The sequence below is a fragment of the Ambystoma mexicanum genome, chromosome 11 (genome assembly GCF_040938575.1).
Source record: "Ambystoma mexicanum isolate Mex_15411 chromosome 11, UKY_AmexF1_1, whole genome shotgun sequence".
Classification (NCBI taxonomy): Eukaryota; Metazoa; Chordata; class Amphibia; order Caudata; family Ambystomatidae; genus Ambystoma; species Ambystoma mexicanum.
Window position 1 is genome coordinate 923748964 of NC_090934.1, and position 17950 is coordinate 923766913.

Here is a 17950-nt window from a genome sequence, read left to right on the forward strand (position 1 = left end):
AAACTGCCCTGGTTAAGTCATCTTTATTACACCAGTAGCAGGTTTACAACTCCACTTAAGCAATTAATTCTCAGAAGACTGCTTTGAAAAATCACTGGCAGGAACTTTGAGTGCAAAGTTTGCTGGTGAGACTTGAGTAAAGCAAGCTCAAAGAGTTCCCATGAGGAGGTGTTTTGGACGTGGTGGGGCATGAATCGTGTGGGAATAGCCATAGGGATTAGCATGGCTATGTGCAATCAATGGGTGGGCAAATAACCAATCAGCACCTACAAGCTGTGTATCCCTCCTCGTGTGCCCTTTGGCTCTATCTGTACTCTAATGCAATAGTTGTGGTTTATAAGTGTCGCAAGCAGCACCTATTATCCCAAACTGAAAAGAACCATCTCAAATGTCAAGGATTACAGAGTTAACCACAACATGAGCACTGTTTGGTTTTTGAAAAAGGCACACAATCTGTCAGCCGCCTTTGCACCAAAAGGCATTTTTTATACAACTGAGGAAGAGATGTTTGATGTGCACACAGCGTGAGGAAGGTGCATTTCACAATTGTTAGTAAGGACGTGTGCTAGGAACATAACAGCTTGATAGGTTATGTTAGGATACTGTGCTTTCATACTGCAGTGAATCACCACTGTGGTAGTTTCAAAGCACTGATCCTTGTCCATGGTGTATTGCACCCCCGTTTGGTTTTTCGGCTGTGAGGAATTTGACTATCCGCACAGAGTGTTTGCACTTGCCTGGGCTTTTTTGAAATTTTAAATGAAATTGAAAGATGGTAGATCAACCTCTGGAAAATGTGTGGGGCTAATTCGCACACATTTTCCTATGCTCACCTCACGACATACGCATAGACCAAAGTAGTCTGTGTGGACAAAGCCTACAGGTGCAGTGCTCCCTGTCATATTTAGTTGGTATAGGACAGGAGGAGTACACAGAAACATTTCCATGGCCAGCCTAATTAACTATAAATAGCTCCATGGATCTGCCTCATGCCCTTTCGTTGAGCCCTGCAGCTGGTGGAAGCAATTTGCATACTAATCAGAGACTAATTCAAACAGGTCCACATAGGTCCTGGCTGCAGAAGCTAACACAGGAGACCGGAAACTCCAACACCCTTTCATATGCACTGTGTCAACCTGAAGCCAGCTCCCACCCTCATTATCAATTGACAGTGACATGTCATGCCTGGGACTGCATGTTTACAGTAGCCATCCCTGCAGAAGGATCCAATTCAAAAGGTACAAGTATGTGATTTGCAGGATCCAGAAAGTCTGGTCTTGCTGCAGTTTCAGGGGAGACCAGCCTCTTTAATCAGGAACCACAGAGAGCTCCATTAACCAGAGGGGCTCTTTGTTCCACAACAGACATGAAGATGGGTGGGACTTAGTATTACATGTTTTCACTTCTTTACCATTTATGTTGTAAAGCACTCTGGTTATGACCTCACACATACAGGAGATTGTTTGGGGGGACCCAGGATATGGTTCATTAAGGTAGGCTTAGCCTACACCAATCCCTGTGGCCCATTTGGCTTTAAAAGAGGGCCAAGCCTCGCCTTTGGCAGATCATCTGAAGGGTTCACCAGAAGCAGAAGGAAGAACTCATCTTTGGACCCTGGCTAAAGGTACAGTCTGCCTTACCTCTTCCGCCAGTGAAATAAGGCCAGGACCTTAAAGAGGGAAGCAAGATCCCTGCCCTAAACTTCACCCAGCGAACAGGGGGAGATACCGAATCCAGAGGACCCTCCAGCAGCTCTACAACCTTCACCCAGCCAACACACAGCGTGCCCTGCTAAGCTCTGCAGCAAGCTTCCTAGGTGATAAGTGCCAGAGAGTCTGTGAACCAAAACCCAGGGACAAGGCAGCTGCCTGCAACACACTCCTTATCTGTGGCCATCGCCTTAAAGGATGGTAAAGCCCATTGAAGAAGCTAGGAGAAGTGCATCGACAAGCATCTGCTGATGTCTGCCTTACAGGACTTTCTCCAGCTGCAACCGACTGCACCACTAACATTTGTTATACCGCAGTCGCCAAGGCCGGCAGAAGCACTGACCAACACTGAGACAATGATTCCTGACACCGAGCCGCCATGTAGGCCAGCCTGCCACTGTCTGTCCAGCTTTGCTCGCTCCACTGCCTGCCGCCTGATACCCACAGCTCTCTCCAGTCTTGATCTATGTTGCAGAAAAAGCAAAGTGACCTGAAACCGACTAAACCCTGTTGAGCACCAAGAATACCTACAAGCACAGGGTACCTCGTGGTTCTGTCCCCTGGTCCTTCTGTGAAGGGTCCTATAAACATTTTATGACCCATTGCTCCCCTTGTAATGAAACCAAGTATCCTTGAATTGTTGTAATAATTTACTTTACTGACTACCCTCCTGTCAGTATCCATAGTGCATCCCTTTTCCTTCTTTGAAACGGTCTGTCCTCTGCATTCCTTTACAGGGTGGGTTGTATTTTGTAGTGTGCTGGCTGTTCTGATAATATAAAGTAGATATTTGTATACAACCTTGACTGGACAGTCCCTTTTATCATTGGGTAATAATTGTATTTTCACTGTGTTGCAACTAACCAACGATCCACAACCTTTCGAAGATAAGCCTGCCGTTCCATCCACATTACTAAATTGGACAAGGAGGTTTATAATTTGCTTGTGTTTACAATCTGTTCAGATCCCTTCTGGTGTACTATAGATTTCGGGCTGATTGATGGTTTCAATACAGCTATTTATCCCTGGACTACTGGTGCCCCGGAGGTTGACTCATCATGGCAGCAGTGGGATCTAGTTGAAGCCTTGCGCACAACTTAGTCACCCGATGATGAAAGTACTATTGCAGGAATGCTTAGACACTGCTAGGTATTTGTAATGATCATGGATCTTGACATAGAGACTGTGAAAGGCATGAACAAGGATGTCCTGCGTGTCCTTTGTCAAGAGAGGGGACATCCCCAAAGCACTAAGGTTAATAAACCTGAGGTTCTCACCAGCCTCCAAGCTTTGGTAGAAGCGAGGGCATTTGGGGAGAAGACCCCAAGGGACGGGTTAGACCATGTTTGTTTGTTTTTGTTTATTTTATTTATATAGCGCTCCAGACCCGGGAGTAAAAGGGCGCTTAGGACAGGTTACAAGGCACAGTACATGGTAATTAGCAGTGGTGCAATAGCAAAGGTTATATACAGTATATATAGACAATGGTAGTAATTGCATACAGTAAAGACATAGGTACTGTGTACTGTGAAGGCATCAGGAAGTAGACACAGACTACTGAGGAACGTTTGGGCTGCAAAAGTGTATTAAAATCACACAGAGTTTGGGATAAAGCCTATCTTGCCCTATGCTAAGGTGGGATTTCCCTACATAAATGAAACTAAAGATAGCCTAAGTCAGGAAGTCCAAAGTAAATGTCTGTCTGTGTCCAAAACCTATACTTGCCCTCACATCTATTTATTCAAGCTGTGTAGGGATGTCAGCATCAAATTAAGAAGTGTTCAAAAAAAAGTTCAGAGTTTCTTCCAGCTCTTGGTCAGAAAGCGGTTCTCCTTTCCCCAGGATTACAAATAGTTCCATTTCAATCACAAGGGGTTCCCTTCCCTGAGCTTTCAAGTCTCTCACTGTTTTCTGAACAACATAATTCCACCAGATTCTTCCCAGATTGTAGGCTTTTTGGCTCTTTCATCAGTATCATAAGGTTCAACTCTTTAAGTTCACAATGTACAAGCTTCTCTGGGTATTCATCTATAAAAGTAAAGATGAGTCGATTGGCTACTCTTTAGTGGAGTGTATTCGGTCTAGACGCAGTTATTGGACCACACGGTCCACCCATTAGAGGTAACACAACTGATACATCTGATTGGCTTCTTTACCACAGTTACACCACCACTGCTTCAGCTCAACAGTGGCAATGAACTTATGTTTTTGCAGTCCTTTTCAACACTTGTTTTGCCACCATTCACTTGTTGGATTATCAAACCTTCTCATAGTGTTGCCACAGTTTCAACTTTCAACTTGTACAGTTCCTCTTTTCCTTATGGCTCTTGCCAGTGCTTGCTTTTTCTCAGCCTGTACAATTCGCAGTTCTTTACATTCATTACCAGTGCTTTCTTTCTTTAGTTTCCATGATTCACAGTTCCTTTGTACCAGGGAACGCTTTTCTCTGCATTTCACTCATGTGGCATACACTCATAATTACTTTCGCTTGGTTCGGTATTCAAAACTTCAGTTCATTCATATCAAAACAACATAACTGTAAATTCCCAGTTCATTCTCCTGATAGAAATGTGCACCCTGCTCACAGGCTTCTCATTCAATTGAACGTTTTTTGCTTTTCTGGCCCTTCCGAGGCCTTCCCAATTTCAATACAGTTTGTTATTCACAAACCGCTCCATTCATCAACCTTCACATATCGTAGTCATCAAACATCTGTGTTTTACATTTGGACTGGCAATCCCATTGCCTCTGAGGTCCTCTGCTCACTCGTGAGCACTCCGACCTGCATTCACAACGCAGCTCACACCAGAGCGTCCCAGAGTCATTCAGCATTACTTGACCCACTGAGTATGTTGTCTTTGTGTGCCCTTCTCTGCTTCAGTTGGTTCTTTGTGGCTGCTGCTGTTCCCGGCTTGGCAAGCACCTCTTCCTGGGTCTCCGACACCTCAGGCTACAGGAGAGGGAGCGCTCTTCACTCCAGGAGGTCATCAGCCAGACCCTGCCACCGGAGGTCTTCCAACAAGGCCTGCCACAATCTGCTTCCACTGCAATGACTCTGCAGCACCTCAGTGCTTCGGACATGTGTCTCCCCGCCTTCACCTCCGGCTTCTCCGTCTGCAAGCACTCCACAAGCGATCTCCTTCTCATTAGCCTCACCTAAGTGGGCCATTTATACTGCACCTTTGGCTTCAGGTGGAGGCCATTCACATTGATTGGCATTCGGATTCCCTCTTCCTCGCCACAGTATCATATTGGTGCTTGTGTATATCCAAGTTAATAAAGGATGTATGTATGTTCCTGTGTGGTCTCTTCCCAGTCTTAGTACCATAGTGATATGCATTGGGAGAAGGTTTTGTAACACAATAGGGGAGGGATTGGTAATATCCCATAAAAACCTCAGGGACATTTGATTCCTTATGAAAGGGAAAGGGGGGATACCATGTCTCACTCAAGAGTGACTCATCCCCACTCCCCATGTCTCCTCCTCCCAGATTATCCTCCCTCTCATATCCACCCTCAGGGTCAGGATCCGAAAGTTACAGCCTTTCCCTGGCCCGCTGGTGGAGGATATTTTGGGTAAAGAAATGAGTATGCCCTCAGCTTCCTCACAGTACCCAAATGAAGAAGACCATCCATGAGGGCTAGTGGAAATGACGAGGAAGATAGCATGAGCAGTGTTTCTCACCAACCATTCCTACGGGAGGAAGCATGGTTTCTCAACACTCTATATTGTCCAGGAGGTCAGGGGTGAGTGCGGCATTCCACAGTTCCCAGGCATCAGCACAGTCTCTACGTTGCCATGTAATTGTTCTGGCTGTTAACAATGTAGTGGCTAGAAAGTTCCTGCTAGAGGAGAGGAGACTAGCGCTAGAGGAACAGAAGCAGAGATACATGGTCACCATAGAGCTGCACAAACTGGATCTTGAAGAGATGATGGAGGCCAACAGATCCACCTCCAGCAAAAGCAGCGGTAGTGGCTCAAACCAGGATGCCTGGGATAAACCATGGCACCACATCCCCAAAGACTCAGTGAAGGCTTCCAAAGTGGAGAAGGACATTTTTGACTGGTTTGAAGCACTCAGGATTGATTTTCAGCTCGAGGAGGTGGACGAGGTGCTGTGGGGTGCAGCCCCGTTGAGTCACTTACCGACACCAGGGACTGATGACATTCTTCAGTTAACTCCTGAGGAAAGGCCCATTAATGACAGCATGAACACAGCCCTCCTCAGGAAGTTCTATAAAACCCTAGAACAGTATCTCAAGAGCTTCAGAGAGCTTGGAAAGAAAATCGGCAGGTATTTGAAGCATTCACACAATGTATTGAAGAATTGTGAGTTTAACCTACCCCAGCATCTGGTGGAAAAGTCTATTACAGACCCTAGGGAGCTTGCAAATGCTGCCAACAGGTCTGTGAGTATGCAAGTCCAGAAAAAGGCCCAGGAGAGCACACCCAAACCAGAAGAGAAATCTTTAGACAAAAAAAGTTAACACGGATGGGAATAAAAAAGGCCCGACCCAATCCTCTTTGAAGTAAGGTCTCCAAAATAATGAAGGAAAATACCAAAACGTTAGTTCAGCTGTATACACCGAAAAGAAGAGCACAGGTAATCCTAACACCTAATACTGGGACACCTACATTCTCACCACCCAAAGTTGTTTCTTGTGTAATGAGCTGGGCCATATGAAAGGGGATCCTACTTGCAAGGGCTTACCCAAGCAAGCCATAGTGAATGTTGGACTTGTGGAGTAGGACATCATTAGTTTGCCCTCCTTGAGGAGGATTTCCCACTAGGACTAGGAGTGGCTAAATGCGGATTGGTTACACTGAGTGGAAACGGTACTGGGTCTCCAGAAGAGATCCCAGTTCCCAGCAATACTCATCTCTATCTAGAACATGTGTATATCAATGGACATAGAACTCCTGTGGTCCAAGACACTGCAGCTAGCCTCAATACTTCACCTGGCAGTGGGTATAGCCAGGCCAGTGTATGGGCCTTATTGTAGCATCAGTGGGTTTAACGGAAAGAGTAAGTGCCCCTTGGTGATAGTAGAGTTCAGCTGGTGAGGTGAAATGACAGTGCTGTGTAGCAGTGAAAGACTCCATCCCTGTCCCATGTCTGTTGGGTAATGATCATTCTGGTCCCGAGATAGTCACTGTCGCTACAAGTTTGAGTGCCAAAGAGGTTGCCAGATTGAAGACTCTCAGAGTCTTAGGACCTGGAGTGCTTCCAGAGGGCTTGTTGGACAGACCAGGCTGGCCGGTAGCACCTTGTCCAGTTCAACAGACTGCTGAGTCGGCTACTCCTGTGGAAGAGAGGTCAGTAGCCAGCAAGGACTCTACTTTGGTAGCAGGGGACTCAGTGACTTCAAAGTTGCCTGGTGCAGTGCAGGAACCTGAGGTGGAGGACCAAGTGAGCTCAGATCTGAAGGGCCTGCCAAAGCTGTATGAGTTTGCATGAGCTGGGAGCCAAGGTCAGACCGACTTCTTAAAAGCCCAGAAAGATGGTCTCTCTCTGGTTGGCCTGTGGAAGCAAGTAGAGGAACAAGCTAAGGGCAAGGCCCATGGACTGTTCAAAGTGTTTTGGGAGGGTAGAGTCCTGTACAGTTAGTGAAAAGACTCTGAGAGTGCAGGCACAAGAGGGTTGGTGATTCCCCAATGCCACAGAAAGTTCTTTTTGGATTTGGCTCACCAAATTCCTTTAGCGGGTCACTTGGGAGATACTTAGACATTGGACCTGTTGTCTGTGCACTTTTACTGGCTGCAGCTGTGCGTAAAAGGTATGAAATTTGTCCGATCCTGCCCGACTCGTCAAACTTCTGGCAAGTCAAGTGGTGCCACAAAGGCCCCCTTAATTCCACTACCCGTGGTTGGGCGGCCTTCCAGGTGAATAGGGATGGATATTGTGGGTCCTTTGGATCCTCAAACCAGCTCAGGGAACAAATACATCTTGGTGGTGGTAGACGTTGCCACAAGATACCCTGAGGCTGTCCCTCTGAGGAGCATCAAAGCCCCTGTTGTGTCGAAGGCTCTGATTGCGCTGTGTTCCCATGCTGGATTCCCCAAGGAAGTACTTTCTGACAGGGGATCAAACTTCATATCTGCGTATATGAAGGTGCCATGCAAAGAGTGTGGAGTCCCCTACTGGTTCTTTACATCCTTCAATCCACAAACAAATGGGCTTGTTGAGCGGTTCAAAAAGACCCCGAAAGGCATGATAGGTGGCTTGGAAGAGCACCTGAGGAGAAAATGGGATAGTCTCCTGGCATGCCTTCTGTTCACCTACAGGGAGGTGCCACAGAATGGAGTAGGGTTTAGCCCCTTTGAGCTTCTGTTTGGACACCCTGAATGAGGTCCCATCAGTCTAGTGAAAGAGGAATGGGAGGGCAACCCCTCATCCCCTACGCGAGATGTAGTAGACTATGTAATTGGCCTTCGCTCTAGAATGGCAAAGTACATGGAACAGTCGATGAAAAACCTAATGGCCAGGCAGGAGCGGATGAAGCACTGGCACAACCAGAAGGCCACAGTGACGGTCTATTCTCAAGGCCAGTGTGTGGGGATTATGGCGCCTGTCTAACCCAGTGCTTGTCAGAACAAGTGGTCTGTGCCTTAGTGTGTGCTAGAAAAAGTCAATGAGGTAAATTATCTCATTGAGGTGAAAGAACCTAAACAGATTTGCAGGGTCTTTCACATCAAGCTGCTAAATTCCCATTATAGCTGAGATATCTTGGTCATGGCGTTAGTCAGAGATGGAGAGACTGAGGGGGATATCGATCCCCTCACAGACCTACGGCACACTAAAGCCACAGATGGGTCAATTGAAGTTGTCAACCTTGCAACAGAACTGTTAGAACAGCAACTGTCAGACTGTTGCCATTTACTGGGACAGTTTGCCGTTCTGTTTTCATTGACTCCCGGTCACGCAGATTGGTACACCAATGATGTGGACACTAGAGACAGTAAGCCGGTGAAGAATAGGATTACCCAGATTCCCGATAAGGTAAGCGACCCATCAAGAAGGAAGTCTCCAAGATGCTGTTCCTTGAAGTGATAGAGCCATCCCAGAGCCCCTGGCATAGCCCAGTGGTACTGGTCGTGAAAATGACCAGTGATGGAGAGATTCAAGTTCAATTTTGTTTGGCGTACAGTGTTCACGATTCTGTCATGAAGATAGATGCTCACCATATGCCTCGGGCAGATGAACTCATTGACAAGCTTGGTGCTGCCAAGTACATGAGTACCTTTGACCTCACGGCAGAGTACTGGCAGGTTGGCTTGACAGATGGAGTGAGAGAGAGGTCCACATTCTCAACCCCAGAAGGACATTATCAGTTCACTGACATGTCCTTCGGATTGAAGAATGTTCCTGCCACTTTTCATTGGATGGTCAGCCAGGTTTTGTCTGGTCTGGAAAACCTCAGTGTCACCTATTTAGATGACATTGCTGTGTTCAGTCGCACCTGGGAAGATCACTTATGCCACCTGAAACAATTGCTTCATTCGGTGCAGAATGCAGGTCTGACTATCAAGGCCACAAAGTGTCAGATAGCACAGGGCACCGTGACTAGCCTTGGCCACCTGGTCGGGGGAGGTGAGAACCTATCAAAATGAAGGTGAAGGCTGTGAAGGAATGGGACATCCCCACCACACATACGCAGGTGAGAGCCTTTGTAGGTCTCACCGGGTAACACCAGTCGTTCATCAAGGTGTATGGCACCATTGCCATGCCTCTGAATGATGTAACTTCCAAGAAAATGCTGAAGAAGGTAACTTGGACCCCGTGTGTCAAACCTCTTTTCAGGATTTAAAGGATGGAATGTGCAGGGCCCCAGCTCTGAAAGTGTCAGGATTGCATTATCCAGACAGACGCCTGTGATTCTGGGACTGGAGCAGTGTTGCCGCAGCTGAACTCTCAAGGGGTAGAGCAACCTGTCGCCTACATAAGCAGGCGATTGACAAAAAGGGAAAGGAACTGGGCCATCATTGAAAAAGAAGCTTACATGGTCGCGTGGGCTATAAAGAATCTGAAAGCTTGCACCTTTCTGTCACGCTTTACGATCCAGACAAACGACCGGCATCTTCGATGGTTAATGGCCATTCAAGTGGAGAACCCTGAGCTTTTGCTTTGGGTCATATCCCTACAGGGATTACATATAGACATCCAGCACAAGCCAGGCTCCCAGCATAGAAATGCAGATGGCTAATTGCACAGACAGGATGGCTCACACCAGCATGTCTATGTTAGCAGAAGTTTGTGCAATTTTTCTTGTTTGCAATGCGAGGTGCAAACAACACACAGATATTTGGTTGCCTCTTGGTGTCCATGCATTTTTTGCACTTTGTTGTGCAAACAATAGTATATGCATCTCACATTTACATTGATTAAAATGGAACCAGCCAGCTATTTCCTCAAAAATCAATATCAGATGCTAGAGGAAATGTATCCGTTTTTGACAGGAGTAGTGGATGGGTGGTAGGAACCTTAATTGTATTCCATGCTCCCTCCATGTCTGTCTAAAAAGTTGAAAATCCCTCTAAATGGTAAATGGGGCATAAAACCATGGGTAAACCGTTCAGTGTGTTTTTTACACCCTATTTACTGCTCTGGGGTTTGGAAAATTACCCCCAAGTCTACCCATGATTTTGTCAAATAGCTTGAACTGAATAACGTTTAGGGGCTCACAGTTTTTGCAGATTAGAGTTTCAAACCACTGTGCAATGTAAGCACTTAACCACATACCTTACCTTCCGAGCTTAAGTTTGTACACACATTTGGGTTTTGGCTTTCAAGTTTAAAATGTTATGGCGTTAACTTGCAAAGTATTCAATTCACATAGCAAACCAACCTGTATATTTCCATATCTGTAATGAAACATGTTAAGCCAAAAGAGTAGCATTGTTTTATTGACGACATTTAGAATAGAATGAAAGACTACACGTCCCAGCGAGCCAAATAATGCAATCCTGCAAAATCTCCTGTTTTCCACCATTGTACTTTCAGCACTTAAACACACACACAATAAATACATTATGCGATAAGGTCACCTGCCAATAGTAGATGCTTGGCTGCTTGTGGTTATGCATGTTGATCAGAACATTCAACTATCCACATAAAATAAACTCCTTTCTTTTTTGCTTTTCAACCAAGTGCATATCATGAATATAAACTAGGCTTCACAAAAGGAGTTTTATATTGTGATTCACTTTAATTGTCGTGTAGGAAGGCACGTAATTGATAGGTAACTGGAGATTTCTTTAGGCTTTCAGTTTGAAATGTCTCAAAACAGTTATAATCAGCTAAACATTAGAAAAGACACTGATGATAACAATGTACCAAAAAAGTAGTTTGAGGCCCACGCATTCAGCTCTCCTTTTATTCTGCAGGGTGGGATGTGGGAAGGAGGCGTGATGGGACACTGTGGGTGTGGGACACGAGGAGGCACTGGGCACAGCTTACCACGGAAAAGGCTGTGGGAGTGCAATGCTTCATCCTGGTACAGCTTAGGGAAATGTTTCATTTTACCCTCACCAAAGGCACAAGTGCTGGTACTCAGCTTCTGTCTGGAGATGTCTCTGTCCTCAATAGTGTAAAATATTAGAGGGGGGGGCGGTTAGCACAGGCACACTAAAAGCACTGATTCAGACTTATTGTGACATGGGGATTTTCTGAAAATGGCACGGTGAGTCAAATAGATGCACCGGCTCCGAACTGGAGAAGATGAATAATTCACCAGAGGACTCAGAAGGTATAGGACAACTTTGGGCACTGGGTACATTCTTTGACGTCATGAATAACAGAGAAACAGTGCGAGTCTGCACATTCAACCCAGGGACGTCATTTCACCAAATGCCAGGGGTAGCGGAAGTGACATCACATGCCCTTGACCTCTCATTTAACTCCGCCCCCAAAGTGATATCATGGGAAGCAATAGAACATGAACTTTCACCCCTTTAATGAGTCTAACCATTATTGTATAGAATTCCAGAAAGACAAATTGTTTGTTATTCCTATTCTTTCTTATTTAGGGTCACTACTCAAAGTCTTACACTTGTTGAACCCCCTGTCTTTTTTAAGAGGCCTCAATATTAATTCCAGCCACTCCAGAAACAACGATCCACATGGCACTGGCCATAGCCCAGGAGCTTCAATGTAAACAAAAAAAAGTTCATTTTGTTTAGGGGGGTAGCAGGGAGAACACAGGGGTAGTAAATGAAACCTCAGGGGTCACAGTTGCGACCCCTGATAGCCCCCAAATGACGTCCCTGATTCAACTGCCCCTTATGGCAGAAAAAGGGCGCAGCATGTGAAAGCGACTGCCGGATTTTAACTATCTCTGCTCCATAGATACTAATGTCCCATGCAATCAGGGATAGCACGGCTCTGATTGCACACAGATAGTGACTCCCTGCTGGGATCCCCGCTTCCTCTAATGTTTTGCTTTCAAACATGGCCGGATGAGGTTGTCAGCATTACAACAAAAAATGACTTTAAATCGTTACATGATATATTTGTCATCTGTTTTTAGGTTCCATCATCGAAAACTTTCTTAATCCCAATAAAAAGGAGCCCTTCCATCTCAATTTTGGATGTCGATTCCTGCAATCTAAATGTGCGTTTTCCAGAGCTGAAAGCCGACACAGCATCTCTATTAGAAAAATATGACATCACTGATTGCGCCACGCAACCCTACTTGTCCCTTTGCAGGGCGCCCCACCCTGCTCTGCCTACCCATCTGCGCTCCATTAATACCCCCACACCTTACTTGTAACCCACTGGTGCGACCCCTTTCTGCAATGCTCTGTTGCTTCCAAGCTAGGCCTGCACTCCCAAACATAAGTACACACGTCATAAACAGAGCTTCTTACCAGCAAAACGTGTCCTTGTGGCTATGTCCCCTCTGTAAGTACCTGTCAATGAGTATCAAAATGTACAGCATTATTTACATGCGTAGTTTCAGTCCAAAAATTCTACAATAAATTAGACAGTAATCAGTCACACAGGCATATTAATTTACATATTCATGTACAGAAAGGAACCATGTTCTTTTCATCATAAAAGAGCATAAAATAGATAAGAAATCAGTTTTGACGGGAAGCAGCGAGCTTCTTATAATGACGTTTGAATGATAGTCTGACCAGGTTGTGGGGACAATACATGGGTGGATTTACAAAGATTAAAGACAATCAACATTGGACATCTGTAAGTGTAGGTAGGTGGTACGGCATGCTGTATTAGTGATGTGACCTTAATGAATGGAGTGCTAGAGTGGAGGCAGAGAAATTGAGGCACAGAGGCAGGTTGGAGACGAGGGAAAAAGGTAAGCTAGGAGGCAGATGAAAATGAGGTTAAGAGGGTAACATAGAGGCGAGGAGGTAGACTTTTTGGGGGTTTTGAACAAATCAGTGCACACTGTTTCTCAGGGTTCCATGTCATTTCATTGCGGGATGAAACAACGATGGGTTTTTCTCTGTGAATATTTCAACGAGAAAACTCATTGAATTTTTTTTTTTAGGGAGTTCCCCCTAAACCCCCCATCCCCTTTAATTATTTAACTATTCCCGAACAACCACACCCCATCTATATATTTGTTTAACCCCCCCTACAGAATTCGATGAGTTTTCACGTTGAAATAACAACAGAGAAAAACCCAGCGTCCTTTCATCCCACGATGAAAGGAGGTTGTACCGTTTCTCGGATGTCTGGGGGAAGAGAATTCCATGCAAGTGGAGCAAAAAAAGGAGAGAGCGCAGAAGTGAGAGGAAGCACAGGGAGGACGAGATACAACAAGGAAAGTTGAGGAGGCAGAGCAAAGATTACGAGAAGGCTTTTAGAGTTGGATAGGAGAGTATAGATACAGTGGTGGCTTACCGTGGATAGATTTGTGGACCAGGAGAAGACATTTAACCCCTTAAGTACCAGGCTATTATGCCAGTCTATGCATACTCCTCCTTGGCACTTAAGGGAATAAATCTGGCCCTGTTTTGCATCATCAGCCATCCAGCCTGGTGACAGTACTGGGAAGTAGGTGTGAAGTGAGGTAGTTTAAAGATAATCCTGGTAGTGAAATTAATGATTTTGTCAAGAGGACAAAAAGCATAGTTGGGGAAACCAAATTGGATGCTGGCAGAGTAGTCCAGTTTAGAGAAGACAAGAGTGGTTAAGAGATTCTTGGCGGTGTTGAAAGGAAGGAGGTGTCTGATTTTCCCAATATCCAGGAGGTTGAGACAAGCCGCCATTGCAGTTTTTGAGATGAAAGTGCAGAAGGTGTGAGAAGGGTCATAGATGACACCAAGGTTTGTAGCAGAAGAAGAGATGGGGAAAGTGCCATGTAGGATAGGAAGAGGAAGAGATGAGAGAGAGCTTTGGCTGCGGGGAGAACAGCCCATCTGTTCTGGTAGAGTTTAACATCAGAGAGTACAAAGACATCCAATATTTAATGGCAAAGAGGCAGTTGAGCATTTTGATAGAGAGGACAGAGGAGAGTTCAGGAAACGAGAAGAAGATATGGGTGTCTCCACAAAGAGTTGGTACTAGAATGCAACGGAGGAGATTAGTGCCCCAAGAACAGAGGTGTAAAGTGTATAGAGGAGGGGACCCAGGACATAGCCTTATTTATGCAGCAATTTCTCCCTCCATTATGATTGTCTTGTAATTCTTCATACCGGGTCATCCCAAGTATCCAAACTACCATATTAACTATTAACTAAACTGTAAGTGCTATAGAAATGAAACTCAGGGGTGTTGTCAAAAACCGTGGTAGACGTCACTGCAGTGGCGTAGCCAGGAATTCATGATTGGGAGTGCCTGCACCATGCGCATGTGAACATAAGAAAGGGGTCCCCACACACCAAAGGAGACACCTTTATTTTGTTGGAGTGTTTTCTATAGCATGTTCCCACTATTAGGCCAAAGTCTGAGCTTTTATAGTTTATTGTTTACTTTACAGTACAAAGTTAACAATTCAACACAATAGCCGTTCCATTGTTCCAGAATGCAAGGTAATGTGAGGCCCAACATCTCCTCAGATGGGTTTTTTTTTGTTTTTTTTTTTGTATTTTAATCCATTAGAATTTTTACAAAAAGTCGTTCGTTTCTGTGAGAAAGAGTTTTCAAGCAACACAACAAAAGAAATTGGGCCTCATTACGACTTTGGAGGCAGCCATGGTGCTATTAGCGCCATGGCTGCCTCCAAAATCGGGTCCGGGTTCCCTAAATGGGGAATTACCGGGCCATTCCGAGTTTGGAGGGCCCAGTAATTCCTCCTTCAGGGAACCCGGGCCCGGTCCTTCCCCATTCACACTCGAGCCCCCATAGGGCTCAATGGGAATGGGGAGGGAGCTAACAAAGGGCCTGTCAATTACAGGCCCATTGTTAGCTCCCTGGTTCCCTTGAGGAACCCTCTATGGACGTCGGGAAAAACCAGACGTCCAGAGCGGGTCCCGCGAGGGGACCTCGTAATAGTGTGGAGTGGGTTTAACGGCGCCGGCACCATTACCGGCGCTGTTAAACCCATTATGCACTACTCGTAATGAGGCCCATTGTGTATTAATGGCACACGCGTGTAATCAGCATTTGAAATGGGCCTCAGCTTGCTGCATGTGATGCGACAAAACATGGAGTGATACAAAAAAAACAAATCATCTATGAATGTTTACCAAGCAGACATTGTGGGAATCAACTAAGCATTTGGAAAATGTATGTGTTATGTTTGTAGTTCTGTATGTTATCTTGGACGATTACATTGCTAACTGGAGCTCTGAGTGGGCTTTGAGTTCAGATACCCTACTGCAGTGTGAGTTACCTAAAATTGACACTTATAAGCAAGATTTGTCAAAGACAATGTTATCTCTAATGGGCTATTCTCCAGTCATTGTTGTGTACACCGGGAGAAGAGACTCCCTGAATGGAAACTGTTGTAGGGATATATCTAGCACGGCTGGAGTTATTGCGCCAAATATGTAAAATGTCCTGTTTTAGTGGGAATCTGGATATCCCACTGTCTGGCCAGCCATCCAGATGGGTTCCTGATCTCTACTCAGACAAAAGCATGATAGTCAAAGGCTTACCGTGCACACACAGTAAAGTTCACTGAAGCACTCTGAATACCAGCAGCTTACTGTTCTTGTTCCCCAACCAAATGGTATACGTGTATTGACTGGATGAAGATGCATGAAGATGAACGAAGAGACGGCCCTCTCAGAGTTTGAATATATATTAACAACAGATGCAGAAATCTCTCTGGAGATCTACATATATGTGAACACACTTACAGACGTGAATGTTTTCTTCTTCTACTACCCCAAAACAGCATGCAAAGTGACAGCTGCATATGAACATTCAGAAGACTGCTAAAGCTGGTAAAGTGGTAACAAACAAGCGACTGTTTTTGTTGCTAAGCATCCATACTTAAAGCAGACTCATGCTTCTTAATAAAAATGCTGAAACATAGCACTCAAATCATGCTCTATAAGTCACAGTATTAGTAGCGCCTGACAATGTGCATTCCAATACATTGCACATACAGGACTGCATGCACTAGAATGTGATGTAAGCCTAAAAGCAGTTACTGGTCTGCTACTTTATACCTAGCAAGGCACAACTTAAGATGTCTTCTTATTGCCAGGTGTACTACTTGCATACTTAAACGCACACCGGGACAACCTGTGTGAAAGTCACCTGCTTGTAGTCATTGTTTGACGTATGCAAGCGCCTCGATGCTATGCATAGTGTGCATACCATTTAACGAGACGCTAATAAGCTCTTTCAATATATCCCCAGGTGGATCTCAGTAAGAGCCTCCTGCGCGGGTATGAGCTGCAGATATTCAGTTATTACCAGTGGTGGAAATGGAAAAAATGTGGTGGGGGATCCCACAAGTGCCGGGGTGGGGGAGGAGTTGGGGGGGCAGAGGAGGTGTGGTCTAGAGGGGGCGGGGTTGGTAGTGGCCATCCGATCAGATAAATACTTTAAAAAAAAAAAAGAAAAATAAGCGCCCACAACGGTAACTTTGCCTTTTACTGCCGGCCAGGGCTTTAAGTGGGACGGGGCCTGGCGGGGCCCTGTGGGGCCCACTAATCTCCCCTGCCAGCCCCGGCCACTACACGAAAAGGATTTTTTTCTGAAGCCTGAAGCTCTCGCTCGTGTGCGAAAGCTTCAGGCTCCAAAAAAAAATGCCTTTCAGCCGTAATGGTGGCGCCGGACCTGCGAGGCATCCCTTTAAGCAGGAGAAGCCCGTGGGCCGGCGCCGCCATTATGGAGAAAACGCGAGGCTGCTGGAAGCTGAGGCCGTTTTCCTGGAGACTGAAACTCGTAGAGTTTCAGTTTTCAGGAAAACGGCCTCAGCTTCCAGCGGCCTCACCCTTTCAGCCTTAATGGTGACGCTGCCCCTACCCAGCTGGCAAGGGGCAGCGCCACCATTAAGGCTGAATAGGCGAGGCCCTGTCCCCTGCCAGGCAAGCCTATAGAATATAAATGCAGAGATCAACACCCTCTCCCCAAGGGGGAGAGGGTGCACTGGCGTAACAGGGGCCCCCGCAGCCCCTGCAGTGCGGGGGGGCCCGCGGTGTGGGGGGCCCCACCAGCACATGGCTGGGAGGGGGCCCCAGTAAAAAAAAAAAAAAAAAAAAAAAAATTTCTAAAAAAAAAAAAGTTTCTTTTGAAATTCACTGCATTCATAAAGAACATTTCTGTAACAGAAATAATTTCTTTATGAAGGCAGAGTGACTACAAAAAGAAACTTTCTTTTTGAAGTCTGAGGGCCCCCGTACCCCATGACATGGAAGACCCTAGGCTGGAGGCCTCCATGTCATGGGGTGGCGGGGGGTGGGGAACCCTATGCCTTCAAAAAGAAATTGTTTGTTTTTGAAGCAACTCAGCCATCATAAAGAAATTATTTTGATTATGGTTCGGTCCTTAACTGAAATAATTTCTTAATGAAGTTATAGTGACTTAAAAAAGAAACAATGGGGCTCATTCTGACCATGCCGGTCCGGAAACAACGGTGCTGGTAAGCTTACAGGCACTGTTGTTTCCGGACTGGCATATTACAGGTCTGCCTGGTGGGGCTGCCATGCCCGACAGGTCTGACCCAATGGTGCAGGTGCTTCTGTGTCCCCATTCCCGTGGAGTCTGGGGTTTAACGAAATTACCGGCACCTGATTTCCCAGCCGCCGGACTTGAAATAGCACGGTGGCACCGGGAAGTCAGGCCATAGTAATTTTTTATGGGTCTGGCGGCAAC

General features: G+C 45.8%; 1 protein-coding gene across 4 annotated transcripts in view; it reads right to left on the minus strand.

Annotated features, from left to right (window-relative positions):
* The window catches only part of TSPAN4 (tetraspanin 4), a 3410446-nt gene that overhangs the window by 1920014 nt on the left and 1472482 nt on the right, over nucleotides 1–17950 (minus strand). For all 4 annotated transcript variants that reach the window (XM_069624016.1, XM_069624017.1, XM_069624014.1 and 1 more), the window contains one exon: nucleotides 12577–12618. The gene's annotated coding sequence lies outside the window, so the exon portion shown is untranslated. The remainder of the gene's footprint in view (nucleotides 1–12576; nucleotides 12619–17950) is intronic.